The 12,590-nt window shown below is 45.2% G+C and overlaps 1 non-coding gene across 1 annotated transcript; it reads right to left on the reverse strand.

Annotated features, from left to right (window-relative positions):
• Positions 1-3,690: 3,690 nt before the first annotated feature.
• Positions 3,691-3,825, reverse strand: LOC112131319 (small nucleolar RNA SNORA70). Its single transcript, XR_002913416.1, has one exon. It is a non-coding gene; the product is annotated as a small nucleolar RNA SNORA70 (small nucleolar RNA).
• Positions 3,826-12,590: the final 8,765 nt, after the last annotated feature.

The raw sequence follows: 12,590 nt of genomic DNA on the forward strand, positions 1-12,590 counted from the left end.
CACCTTGGGCAAGTCGCGCAAGAAACATGAATCTTCCCGAACCGCTTTCTGCACCAGTAAAATAGAGTCATAATATCCGTGTATCTCACGAGGTAATGTGAGAACTCTACCAGGTAACCTGTCTAACACACTCGGCGAACAGTAAAACCCTGCACAACTTCACGGAATTCACACTGGATAGAGCCTCGTCCCCCAGCAACTCCAGGCACGCCTATCTTTCTATTCTTGGGTTAAGGGACAGGAATCAGCACCGCGCAATTTAAGGCCTGGCTGTCCATCGCATGTCACTTCTATTTCCCTTACTGTATTGTACCGCTTATTGAGCTAGGGTATTCTCCACTGAATACTTTGTTTCTCTTCTGTACCATTGGGTTGCAATGGGCCTTCTATGAATAGGAGCTAATCAATGATGATGTGTTTACCGTTCAGTTAGGAAATGAGATTTTTAAAAAGAACAACGTAGGGAGTTTTTCATTAAGGGAAATAGTATTCTGTTCTGTGCTTCCTAGTTTTATAGAGTTGAAATTATTTTATTTCATGAAATAATGCTTATGGTAGATAATTATTTTAATATTCCATGTAAATTCAATGCCAGGGTTTTTTGTTTGTTTAACTCCAGAAACCTTAGAAACCTGCTTTTCTGTAGCATTGAGAACAGCGCTTGGTACATATTAGACATTGAATACTCCTACCTTGAAATTATTCAGTTTTCGATGTAGTGCACTTTTGTTGAGTATCTACTAGACACCAGTTGTTAAGGTAAGTGCCTGGGGTACAGTTTGAATAAGTCAGGCACAATTCTTCTTCCTGTGGTGTTCATAGCCTAACTCACATTTTAGCACACGCACAAGAAAACAGGTCACGACACTTCCACGTGCTGTGCTTGATATTGGAAGAAAAGGATGCTGGGGAGCACAGCGGAGAGATGCCTAGCCTGATCCTTCTAGTTAAATATTGACAGAGGGAAGAGGATGTCATCCTTAGCTAAAGGGTAAAAGATTTTAGGCTGGGTGTGGTGGCTCACGCCTGTAATCCCAACACTTTGGGAAGCTGAGGCGGGAGGATCGCTTGAGCCCAGGAGTTCAAGATGAGGCTAGGCAACAGAGGGAGACCCCCCCTACAAAAAATTTTAAAAAATTAGCTGGGTGTGGTGATGCACACCTGTGGTCCTGGCTACTCAGAGGATGAGGTAGGGGTATTGCTTGGGCCTGGGAGGTCAAGGCTGCAGTGAACCATGGTCATACCACTGCACTCCAGCTGGGGCAACAGAGCAAGACCCTGTCTCAAAAAAAAAAGATTTTAGGAATTATATTATTTCCCCTTATAGTCTTACTTCTTCCTGGGAATACCAGGAACCTCATTTCCACTTCTGCTTCCCTGCATGGCTCCCACAGTGTCTAATTTGCCTCAGAACTGGCCTGTAGATGGTACTGTAATAACTTACAGTGGAGAGACTCAGGAATTCAGAGAATTCAGGATTGTAGAACGGGGACACTGTGGGCACAGCCTACCTCTCCCCCAATTCATTTTCATTATTTATTATTTATTTGTGAATGCTTAGAATGCAACATATGTTGGACATTTCAAAATAATGGCCACAAATTTTCCATTCTATAGAAAGGCATGATTCTATAGATTTAAAAGTTACAGGGCCGAGTGCAGTGGCTTACGCCTGTAATCCCAACACTTTGGGAGGCTGAGGCTGGTGAATCATTTGAACTCAGGAGTTCAAGATCAGCCTGGCCAACATGGTGAAACACCGTCTCTACTAAAAATACAAAAAATTAGCCGGGCAGTAGTGGCACACGCCTGTAATCTCAGCTACTCGGGAGGCTGAGGCAGGAGAATTGCTTGAGCCTAGGAGGCAGAGGTTGGAGTGAGCCAACATTGCCACAGCACTCCAGCCTGCATGACAGAGTGAGACCCTGTCTCAAAAAAAAAGCAGTAAAAAGTTACAATAAATTATAAGCAAAAATGAAAATAAAGCTACCTATAGACATGTTTTAGTTAAATTGAAGAAAACCAAGACATAAAGATCTTACAGCAGTGAAAGAAAGACAGATTATCTACAAAAGAATGGCAATTAGAAATTGGACCAAGGGGCCAGGTGTGGTGGCTCACACCTATAATCCCAGCACTTTGGGAGGTCGAGGTGGGCGGATTGGAGGTTGGGAGTTCGAGACCAGCCTGACCAACATGGAGAAACCCTGTCTCTACTAAAAATACAAAATTAGCCAGGCATGGTGGCGCATGCCTGTAATCCCAGGTACTCCGGAAGCTGAGGCAGGAGAATCACTTGAACCTGGGAGGCGGAGGTTGTGGTGAGCCGAGATCACGCCATTGCACTCCAGCTTCGGCAACAAGAGCAAAACTCCATCTCAACATAAGAAATTGGACCAAGGGCAGACCTCTCATTAGCAACATACAAGCTGGAGACATTATCTTCAAAATACTGAGAAAAAAAGCCAACTGTCAAATTGGAATTGTATACCCAACCAAACTATTATTTGGTCATGTGCAGTGACTCAAGCCTGTAATCCCAGCACTTTAGGAGGCTGAGGCAGGAAGATCTCTTTAGCCAAGGAGTTCCAGACCAGCCTGGGCAACAGAGGGAGACCCTGTCTTTAGAAAAATAAATAAAATTAAAAATGAACTACTATTAAAAAGTAAGGGAAAACAGATTTTTAGATAAAAATTGAGAGTATTTACCATCCATAGACTCCTAACAAAGAAATTCTAGAGGAATTCTTTTTTTCTTTTTTTTTTTTTGAAATGAAGTCTTCCTCTTGTTCCCCAGGCTGGAGTGCAGTGGTGCGATCTTGGCTCACTGCAACCTCCACCTCCCGGGTTCAAGCGATTCTCCTGCCTCAGCCTCCCGAGTAGCTAGGATTACAGGCACCTGCCACCATGCCTGGCTAATTTTTGTATTTTAAGTAGAGACGGGGTTTCACCATGTTGGCCAGGCTGGTCTCGAATTCCTGACCTCAGGTGATCCGCCCGCCTCGACCTCCCAAAGTGCTGGGATTACAGGCGTGAGCCATTGTGCCAGGCCAGGAATTATTTCAAGAAGGAAAGGAATCACTGAAGGAAGGAATGAGATGCAAAAAGGAACAGTGAGCAAATAAAGTAGATAAATTTAAACAACTGTATAAAACAATGCTAATAATATACTAATAATGTTTATGTGAGGGAATCAGGATAAAACTAAAATAACAGACTAAAAGTATGTAAGAGAGAGGGGTAACTGAAGTTAAAGCATTCTTTTTTTTTTTTTTAGGTGGACAGGAAGTAGAATTTATTGGTGAGTATTAAGAGGGGGCAGCACAGTGGAAGCCCTCATGAGTGCAGGACCCGCCACTTGTCCAGAGGGCCATGATTGGGAATGTACTTGATCCATCTGGGATGAGCCGCTTCTCAGCCACCATGTCTTCAAATTAATTGGCATTGAACTTGGTGAAGCCCCACTTCTTTGAGATGTGGATGTTCTGGCGGCCAGGAAACTTGAACTTGGCCCTGTGCAGGGCCTCAATCACATGCTCCTTGTTCTGCAGCTTGGTGTGGATGGACATAACTTGGCCAATGTGAACCCTGGCCACAGTGCCCTGGGGCTTTCCAAAGGCACGTCGCATGCCAGTTTGGAGCCTACATTGGGGTAGTGTAAGGTCAGAAACATGAACATCCATCTGAAAGGACTGTCTCCAAGGTCCCTTAGAGCAACCCATACAACAAACAGGCTGCATACACTACCAAGGAAGCTGCTGTTTACAGCCATTGCACACTGGGCCCCCATGAGGAAAGGAACTCAGTCGGCTTAATTGGCTGCAGGAAGTTAAAGCACTCTAAGCTCCTTGTATTATTAGATGGAGAGTAGGGATAAATGTGAGATCTTAAGTATCTGTATTAAAGTTTTAAAGGAAACCACTTAAGTAGTATAAATTGAAGACAGTATATAACTCATAAGCCAATAAATGGGGAAATATGTAGTTTAAAAAAAAAAGCAAAAAACTTGGCCAGGCACAGTGGCTCACACCTGTAATCCCAGCACTTTGGGAAGCTGATGTGGGCAGATCACCTGAGATCAGGAGTTTGAGACCAGCCTGGCCAACATGGTGAAACCCCATCTTTACTAAAAATATAAAAATTAGCCCGGCGTGGTGGCGGTAATCCCAGCTACTCGGGAGGCTGAGGCAGGAGAATCACATGAACCCAGGAGGCGGAGGTTGCAGTGAGCTGAGACTGTGCCACTGCACTCCAGCCTGGGCAACAGAGTGAGACTGTGTCTTAAAAAAAAAAAAAAAATACAAGGAAAAGAAAGAGTAAGTCAGGATATTATTACTTCAAATCGAGGAGGCAGAAACTGGGATGGTAAGTAGTTCACAAATACCTAGGTATAAATTGCTTGTTAGTGTTCTAGCTCACATGTTGCAGTATTATCTGTCTAATAATACAGTCTCAAAACAAATAAAATAAAAATTGGCTGGGCGCAATGGCTCATGCCTGTAATCCCAGCACCTTGAGAGGCCGAGGCAGGTGGATTGCTTAAACTCAGGATTTTGAGACCAGCCTGGCCAATGTGGTGAAACCCTGTCTCTAAGAAAAATACAAAAATTAGCTGGGCATGGTGGTGCATACACGTAGTCCCAGTTACTTGGGAGGCTGAGGTGGGAGGATCACTTGAGCCCAGGAGGTCAAGGCTGCAGTGAGCCGAGATCGGGCCACTGCACTCCAGCCTGGGCAACAGAGCAAGACCGTGTATCAAAAAATAAAAAAATCAACAGAATACAAGGGAAAATGGACAAATTCACCAACAGTGTTGGAAATGTTACACACCTCTCCCAGTAATTAAAGTAATTAACAGATCAGAGAATACCTTTTTTTTTTTTTTTTAGAGATGGAATCTTGCTCTGTCACCCAAGATGGAGTGCAGTGGCACAATCTTGGCTCACTGCAACCTCTACCTCCCAGGTTCAAGCCATTCTCCTGCCTCAAGCCATTCTCCTGCCTCAGCCTCCCAAGTAGCTGGGATTACAGGTGCGTGCCACCATGCCCAGCTAATTTTTGTATTTTTACTAGAGATGGGGTTTCACCATGTTGGCCAGGCTGGTCTCAAACTCCTGACCTCAGGTGATCCACATTCCTTGGCCTCCCAAAGTGCTGGGATTACAGGTGTGAATCACTGCACCTGGCCTTTTTTTTTTTTTTTTTTTGAGACAGAGTCTTGCTCTGTTGTCCAGGCTGGAGTGCAGGGGCATGATCTCAGCTCACTGCAATCTACACCTCCAGGGTTCAAGCAATTCCTGTGCCTCAGCCTTCAGAGTAACTGGGACTACAGGCATGTGCCACCATGCCTAGCTAATTTTTGTATTTTTTAGTAAAGATGGGGTTTCACCATGTTGGCCAGGCTGGGTGCATGTCTAACTCCTGGCCTCAAGTGATCCACCCATCTCAGCCTCCTAAAGTGTTAGGATTACAGGCGTGAGCCACTGCACCTAGCCTGTATTTCTATTTACTAGTGATGAACAATGAAATTTGAAATTTAAAAACCAATACCAGGCTGGGCACAGTGGTTCATGCCTGTAATCCCAGCACTTTGGGAGGCCGAGGTGGGTGGATCACCTGAGGTCAGGAGTTTGAGACCAGCCTGGCCAACATGGTGAACCCCCATCTTTACTAAAAATACAAAAATTACCCAGGTGCAGTGGCAGGTGCCTGTAATCTCAGCTATTCATGAGACAGGAGAATTGCTTGAACCCAGGAGGTGGCGGTTGCAGTGAGCCAAGATCACACTACTACACACCCCAGTCTGAGCGAAGAGCGAGACTAGGTCTAAAAAAAAAAATTTAAAAAAAACCCCACAAAAACAACAAAAAAACACCTCCAAAAAACCCAATACCATTTACAAAGCATTTCCTAAAATGAAATATTGAGGTTTAAATATAACAAATTATATGCAGGACTATATGCTAAAATTGCAAAACACAGATAAAACTCAATCCCAATAAAAACCCCAGCAGGCTTTTTTGTAGATAACAACAATTTCATTATAAAATTTATAGGGACAGGCAAAGAAACTAGAATAGCCAAAACAACATTGAAAAAATAAACAAAATTGGAAGACTCATACTCATTTCAAAACTTCCTATAAAGCATTAGTGTGACCCTGATGAAAGGTAGACACATACATCAATGGGACAGAATAGAGATTCAAGGAACAGACTTTTGACAAAGGTACAAAAAATAATTGTGGGTCACATGTCTTACAATGGACTTATATCACAATATATAAAGAACTCCCAGAACTAAACAGTAAGAAAAACAATTTAAAAATGTGGCTGGGTGTGGTGGCTCATGCCTGTAATCCCAGCACTTTTTTTTTTTTTTTTGAGATGGGGTTTCACTCTATCACCCAGGCTGGAGTGCAGTGGTGCCATCTTGGCTCACTGCAACCTCCGCCTCCCGGGTTCAAGTGATTCTCCTGCCTCAGCCTCCCAAGTAGCTAGGATTACAGGTGCCCACCACCACGCCTGGCTAATTTTTTTGTATTTTTAGTAGAGACGGTGTTTCACCATGTTGGCCAGGCTGGTTTCAAACTCCTGACCTCAAGTGATCTGCCCATCTCGGCCTCCCAAAGTGCTAGGATTAAAGGTGTGAGCCACCATGCCCGGCCTGTGATCCCAGCATTTTGGGAGGCCGAGGCGGGCAGACGGCTTGAGTTTAGGATTTCGAGACAAGCCTAGGCAACATGGTGAAAACCTGTCTCTACAAAAAATACAAAAATTAGCCAAGCTTGGTGGCATGTGTCTGTAGTCCCAGCTACTCAGGAGGCTGAGTGGGAAGGATTGCTTGAGCCCAGGAGGTGGAAGTTGCAGGCAGGAGCCAAGATTACACCACTGCACCAATGCTCCAGCATGGGTGATAGAGCCAGACCCTGTCTCAAAACAAAACAAAACAAAAACAAAAGCATGAAAGATTTGAACAGATATATCACTAAAAAAGACACACAGATGGCAGATATATGAAAGGATGGACATCGTTAGTCATTAGAGAAATGAAAATTATAACCACTATGCACCTATCGGAATTGCTAACATAAAAAAAAAAAAAATGGCACTACCAAGCGCCAAGGATGCACAGCAGCCAGAACTCTCATCGGTTGCTGGTGAGAGTGTAAAATGATACAATTTGGGAAACAATTTGGCATTTTCTTATAAAATTAAACATATACTTGCCTTACCACCTAGTGATCCTATTTATTTTACCCAAGATAAATGAAAACATGCTCACACAAAAACCAGTAAGTAAATGTTTATAGCAACTTTATGAATAATCATGAAAAATTGGAAATAACTCCAATGTCCTTCAACTGGTGAAGAGATGAATGAACAAGGGTACATCTGCACAATGGAATAAAAAGGAACAAACGATTGATTCACATACCATCATGAATGAATTAAATGTACTTTGCTAAATGACAGAAACTAGATCCAAATACTACATATTGTAAGATTCCATTTATCTACTGAAAAGATAAAACTACAGACAAAAAACACACCAGTAGTTGCCACGGGTTGGAAGGAGTAGGGAGAGGGGTTGGCTATAAAAAGGCAGCATGGGCCGGGAACAGTGGCTCACACCAGTAATACCAGCCCTTTGGGAGCCCAGGGTAGGAGGATTGCTTGAGCTCAGGAGTTCGAGACCAGTCTGGGCAATATAGTGAGACCTGGTCTCTACTAAAATAAAAAAAAAAAATTAGCTGGGCATGGTGGCACATACTTGTAGTCCCAGCTACTCAAGGGGCTGAGGCGGGAGGATTGCTCAAATCTGGGATGTCAAGGCTACAGTGAGCCCTGATCACACCACTGCATGCCAGCTTGGGCAACAGAGCAAGACCCTGTCTCAGAAAGAAAAGAAAAGAAAAAGGCAGCATGAAGACATTTTGGGAGTGACGTGATTGTAGTTTAAGATTATCTGTGTGAAGCTTTGGTGGTGGGTAGCCATCTCTAAGCATTTATCAAAATTAACTGAACTGTACCCCATAGTGAATTTTGCTGAATGTAATTTAAAAATCAACCAAGATGTGGAGAGAAAGATGGAATGAAGGCTGGGGAAATGAATACAATTGCATTGCAAATGAATTGCATAACCACACTTGAAGAGAGTGGGGGAGAAAGGAGTATAATTAAATAGCTTTGGAACATGTTTTGAATAGATACTGAAGACTGAAAACAACTGTGTACAAACACTATTCTAGCTGGAAAATCCATTTCTCAGAGCTATGGTTTACTAAGTCCAAAATATATGTAACCAGGATTGAACAAATGAGCAAATTATTATGAGAAGCCAGGTTTCTTGCTGTTACAACTAAGACAGACAGCTAGAATGAATCCTGTGGTGCCAGATTGGAGTTGGAGGGACTTAGTTTGTTTTATAACACAAGGACAGATACAGAAATAAAACAGGAGTTTATGTGCATGGATTATACATACTACATATTTCCTAGCTTTATGCACTGAAAAGGACTAGAATATGTAAAACATGGGAAAAAGGAGGGAAAATATCCAATAATTATTTGTCTTATTAGCTAAAGATGTTAGCCATTGTCAATTTTCTTGTTTTGTTTTTGTTTTTGAGACAGAGTCTCTCGCTCTGTCGCCCAAGCTGGAGTGCAGTGGCGCGATCTCAGCTCACTGCAAGCTCCACCTCCCAGGTTCACGCCATTCTCCTGCCTCGGCCTCCCAAGTAGCTGGGACTACGGGCGCCCGCCACCACACCCGGCTAATTTTTTGTATTTTTAGTAGAGATGGGGTTTCACCATGTTAGCCAGGATGATCTCAATCTCCTGACCTCGTGATCCACCCGGCTTGGCCTCCCAAAGTGCTGGGATTACAGGTGTGAGCCACTGTGCCCGGCCCTCAATTTTCTTGTTTTTGAGACAGGGTCTTGCTCTGTTGCCCAGGCCGGAGTGCAGTGGTGCGATCTCGGCTTACTGCCCCCTCCATTTCCCAGGATCAAGGAATCCTCCTGCCTCAGCCCCTTGAGTAGCTGGGGCTACAAACATATGCCACCATGCCCAGCTAAATTTTTTGAATTTTAGTGGAGACAAGGTCTCACCCATGATCTAACAGATTGAATAGAATTTATTATTATTATTATTTGAGGCCAGATGCGGTGGCTCATGCCTGTAATCCTAGCACTTTGGGAGGCTGAGGTGGGCAGATCAACTGAGGTTAGGAGTTCGAGATCAGCCCGACCAACATGGTGAAACCTCAAGTCTCGACCCCAAGTGATTCGCCTGCCTTAGCCTCCCAAAGTGCTGGCATTACAGGCATGAGCCACTGGACCCAGCCTGAATAGAATTTGGACAATTAATTTTAACTAAAAGTAACATGCCACAGGGTGGAGCTATGACCATGCTTTCATAATTTGCAGACATTTCCTATTTGTGAAAACAGATGCACTTTCAATAGCAGGTGCAGCCGTACCCATGTCTTCCAAATCCTGATTCAGAAATCCACTATTTCGGCCAGGCACAGTGGCTCACGCCTGTAATCCCAGCACTTTGGGAGGCTGAGGTGGGAGGATTGAGTCCAGGAGTTCAAGACCAGCCTGGACAATGTGGCAAAACCCTGTCTCTATTTAAAGAAGAAAGTGCTGGCCGGGTGCAGTGGCTCACGCCTGTAATCCTAGCACTCCATCTCAAACAAACAAAAAAAGACAAGAGTCTTGTTCTGTTGCCCAGGCTGAAGTGCAGTGGCGTAATCATAGGTCACTACAGGCTTGACCACCTAGACTCAAGGGATCCTCCCACCTCAGCCTCCCAAGCAGCCGGTACTACAGGTGTGCATCCTATCTCTGGCTAAATTTACATTTTGTAGCTAGCGTCTCACTATGGTGCCCAGGCTAGTCTCCAACTCCTGACCTCAAGCGATCTTCCTGCTTCAGCCTCCCAAAATGCTGGGATTATGGGTATGAGCCACCATCCCCAGCCGAATTGTTTAATAAATATTCTAAAACTAAACTTGGTATACTACAGTAGAGCTCAAGATAAAAAGTAAAAAAACTAAATTGTTTTAGTAACTGAAATAAATAACTGGAGAAACAAGCAGATTAGGAAGGAGGTTTTCCCTAGGTCTTTACTGGAATAGTGAAGATAGCTTCTCACTTTTAAGGTTGAAATGCCCATCAGAAGTACCCCATCTGTTTTGCTTTGTATCTGACACCTTCTGCCAAATTGGCATGCAATAGTGGATTATTTTTCTTTTTGTTTTGAGACAGTCTCGCACTGTTGCCCAGGCTGGAGTGTAGTGGTGTGATTTTGGCTCACTGCAACCTCTGCCTCCCAGGTTCAAGTGATTCTCCTGCCTCATCCTCCCAAATAGCTGGGATTATAGGTGCCCGGCACCATGCCCAGCTAATTTTTTGTATTTTTAGTACCCACCGGGTTTCACCATGTTGGCCAGGCTGGTCTCGAACTCCTGACCTCGTGATTCACCCTCCTTGGCCTCACAAAGTGCTGGGATTACAGGTGTGTGCCACTGCGCGCAGCATTTTTTTATTTTTGAGACGGAGTCTTGCTCTGTCGCCCAGGCTGGAGTGCAGTGGCGCGATCTCGGCTCACTGCAAGCTCCGCCTCCCGGGTTCACGCCATTCTCCTGCCTCAGCCTCCAAAGTAGCTGGGACCACAGGTGCCCGCCACCATGCCCGGCTAATTTTTTGTATTTTTAGTAGAGACGGGGTTTCACTGTGTTAGCCAGGATGGCCTCGAACTCCTGACCTTGTGATCTGCCCGCCTCGGCCTCCCAAAGTGCTGGGATTACAGACGTGAGCCACTGCACCTGGCCAGACTCTTGTGTCTTTAAAAAAAAAAAAAAAAAAAAAATTTAAACCTAGAACTACCATATGACTCAGTAATCTCACTCTTATGTATATATCCCAAAGAACCAAAAATAGGAGTTGAAACAGATAGTTGTACACCAATGTTCATAGCAGCATAATTCACAATAGCCAAAAGGTAGAAACCACCTAACTGATCATTAAATAAAATGTGGTATACGCACACTGTGGAATATTATTCAGCCATAAAAATTAATTTTGCTACATGCTACTACATGGACTTTAAAACATGCTAAGTGCATTAAGATGGACACACAAAAACAAATATTTTATGATTCCACTTATATAAGGTACCCAGAAAAGGCGAATTCACAGTCAGAAAGCAGAATTGTGGTTACTAGTGATTGCGGCGAGGAAAGAATGGGAAGTTATTATTTAACAGGTACAGAGTTTATGTTGGTAAAGGCTGGACATGGTGGCTCATGCCTGTAATCCCAGCATGGGGTGTGGGAGGCTGAGGCAGGAGGATGGCTCAAGGCCAGGAGTTCAAGGCTGCAGTAAGCTATGACTGTGCCACTGCATTCCAGCCTGGGTGACAGAGTAAGACCCTGTCTCTAAAAACAAGAGTTTATGTTGATGATAACGAGAACATTTTGGGTATACATAATGGTGGCTGTTATACAACATTGTGACTGTATTCCATTTTTTTTTTTTTACAATTCTCCTCAGATTTTATTTTTATTTTAAGTATTTATTGATCATTCTTGGGTGTTCCTCAGAGAGGGGGATGTGGCAGGGTCATAGGATAATAGTGGAGAGAAGGTCAGCAGATAAACACATGAACAAAGGTCTCTGGTTTTCCTAGGCAGAGGTCCCTGTGGCCTTCCGCAGTGTTTGTGTCCCTGGGTACTTGAGATTAGGGAGTGGTGATGACTCTTAACGAGCATGCTGCCTTCAAGCATCTGTTTAACAAAGCACATCTTGCACCGCCCTTAATCTGTTTAACCCTGAGTTGACACAGCACATGTTTCAGAGAGCACGGGGCTGGGGGCAAGGCCATAGATCAACAGCATCCCAAGGCAGAATTACTCCTAGTACAGAACAAAATGGAGTCTCCTATGCCTACTTCTTTCTACACAGACACAGTAACAATCTGATCTTTTCCCCAAATTTCCCCCTTTTCTTTTCAACAAAACCACCATCGTCATCATGGCCCGTTTTCGATGGTCGCTGTCTCTTCGGAGCTGTTGGGTACACCTCCTAGACGGGGCGGCCGGGCAGAAGCGCTCCTCACTTCCCAGACGGGGCGGCCGGGCAGAAGCGCTCCTCACCTCCCAGACGGGGCGGCCGGGCAGAGACGCTCCTCACCTCCCAGACGGGGCGGCCGGGCAGAAGCGCTCCTCACCTCCCAGACGGGGCGGCCGGGCAGAAGCGCTCCTTACTTCCCAGACGGGGCGGCCGGGCAGAGGCGCTCCTCACCTCCCAGACGGGGCGGCCGGGCAGAGGCGCTCCTCACTTCCCAGACGGGGCGGCCGGGCAGAGGCGCTCCTCACTTCCCAGACGGGGCGGCCGGGCAGAGGCGCTCCTCACTTCCCAGACGATGGGTGGCGGGGCAGAGGCGCTCCTCACCTCCCAGACGGGGCGGCCGGGTAGAGGCGCTCCTCACATCCCAGACGGTGGGCGGCCGGGCAGAGGCGCTCCTCACTTCCCAGACGATGGGCGGCCGGGCAGAGGCGCTCCTCACCTCCCAGACGGGG

This window comes from Pongo abelii, chromosome 1 (genome assembly GCF_028885655.2).
Source record: "Pongo abelii isolate AG06213 chromosome 1, NHGRI_mPonAbe1-v2.0_pri, whole genome shotgun sequence".
NCBI classification, from domain to species: domain Eukaryota; kingdom Metazoa; phylum Chordata; class Mammalia; order Primates; family Hominidae; genus Pongo; species Pongo abelii.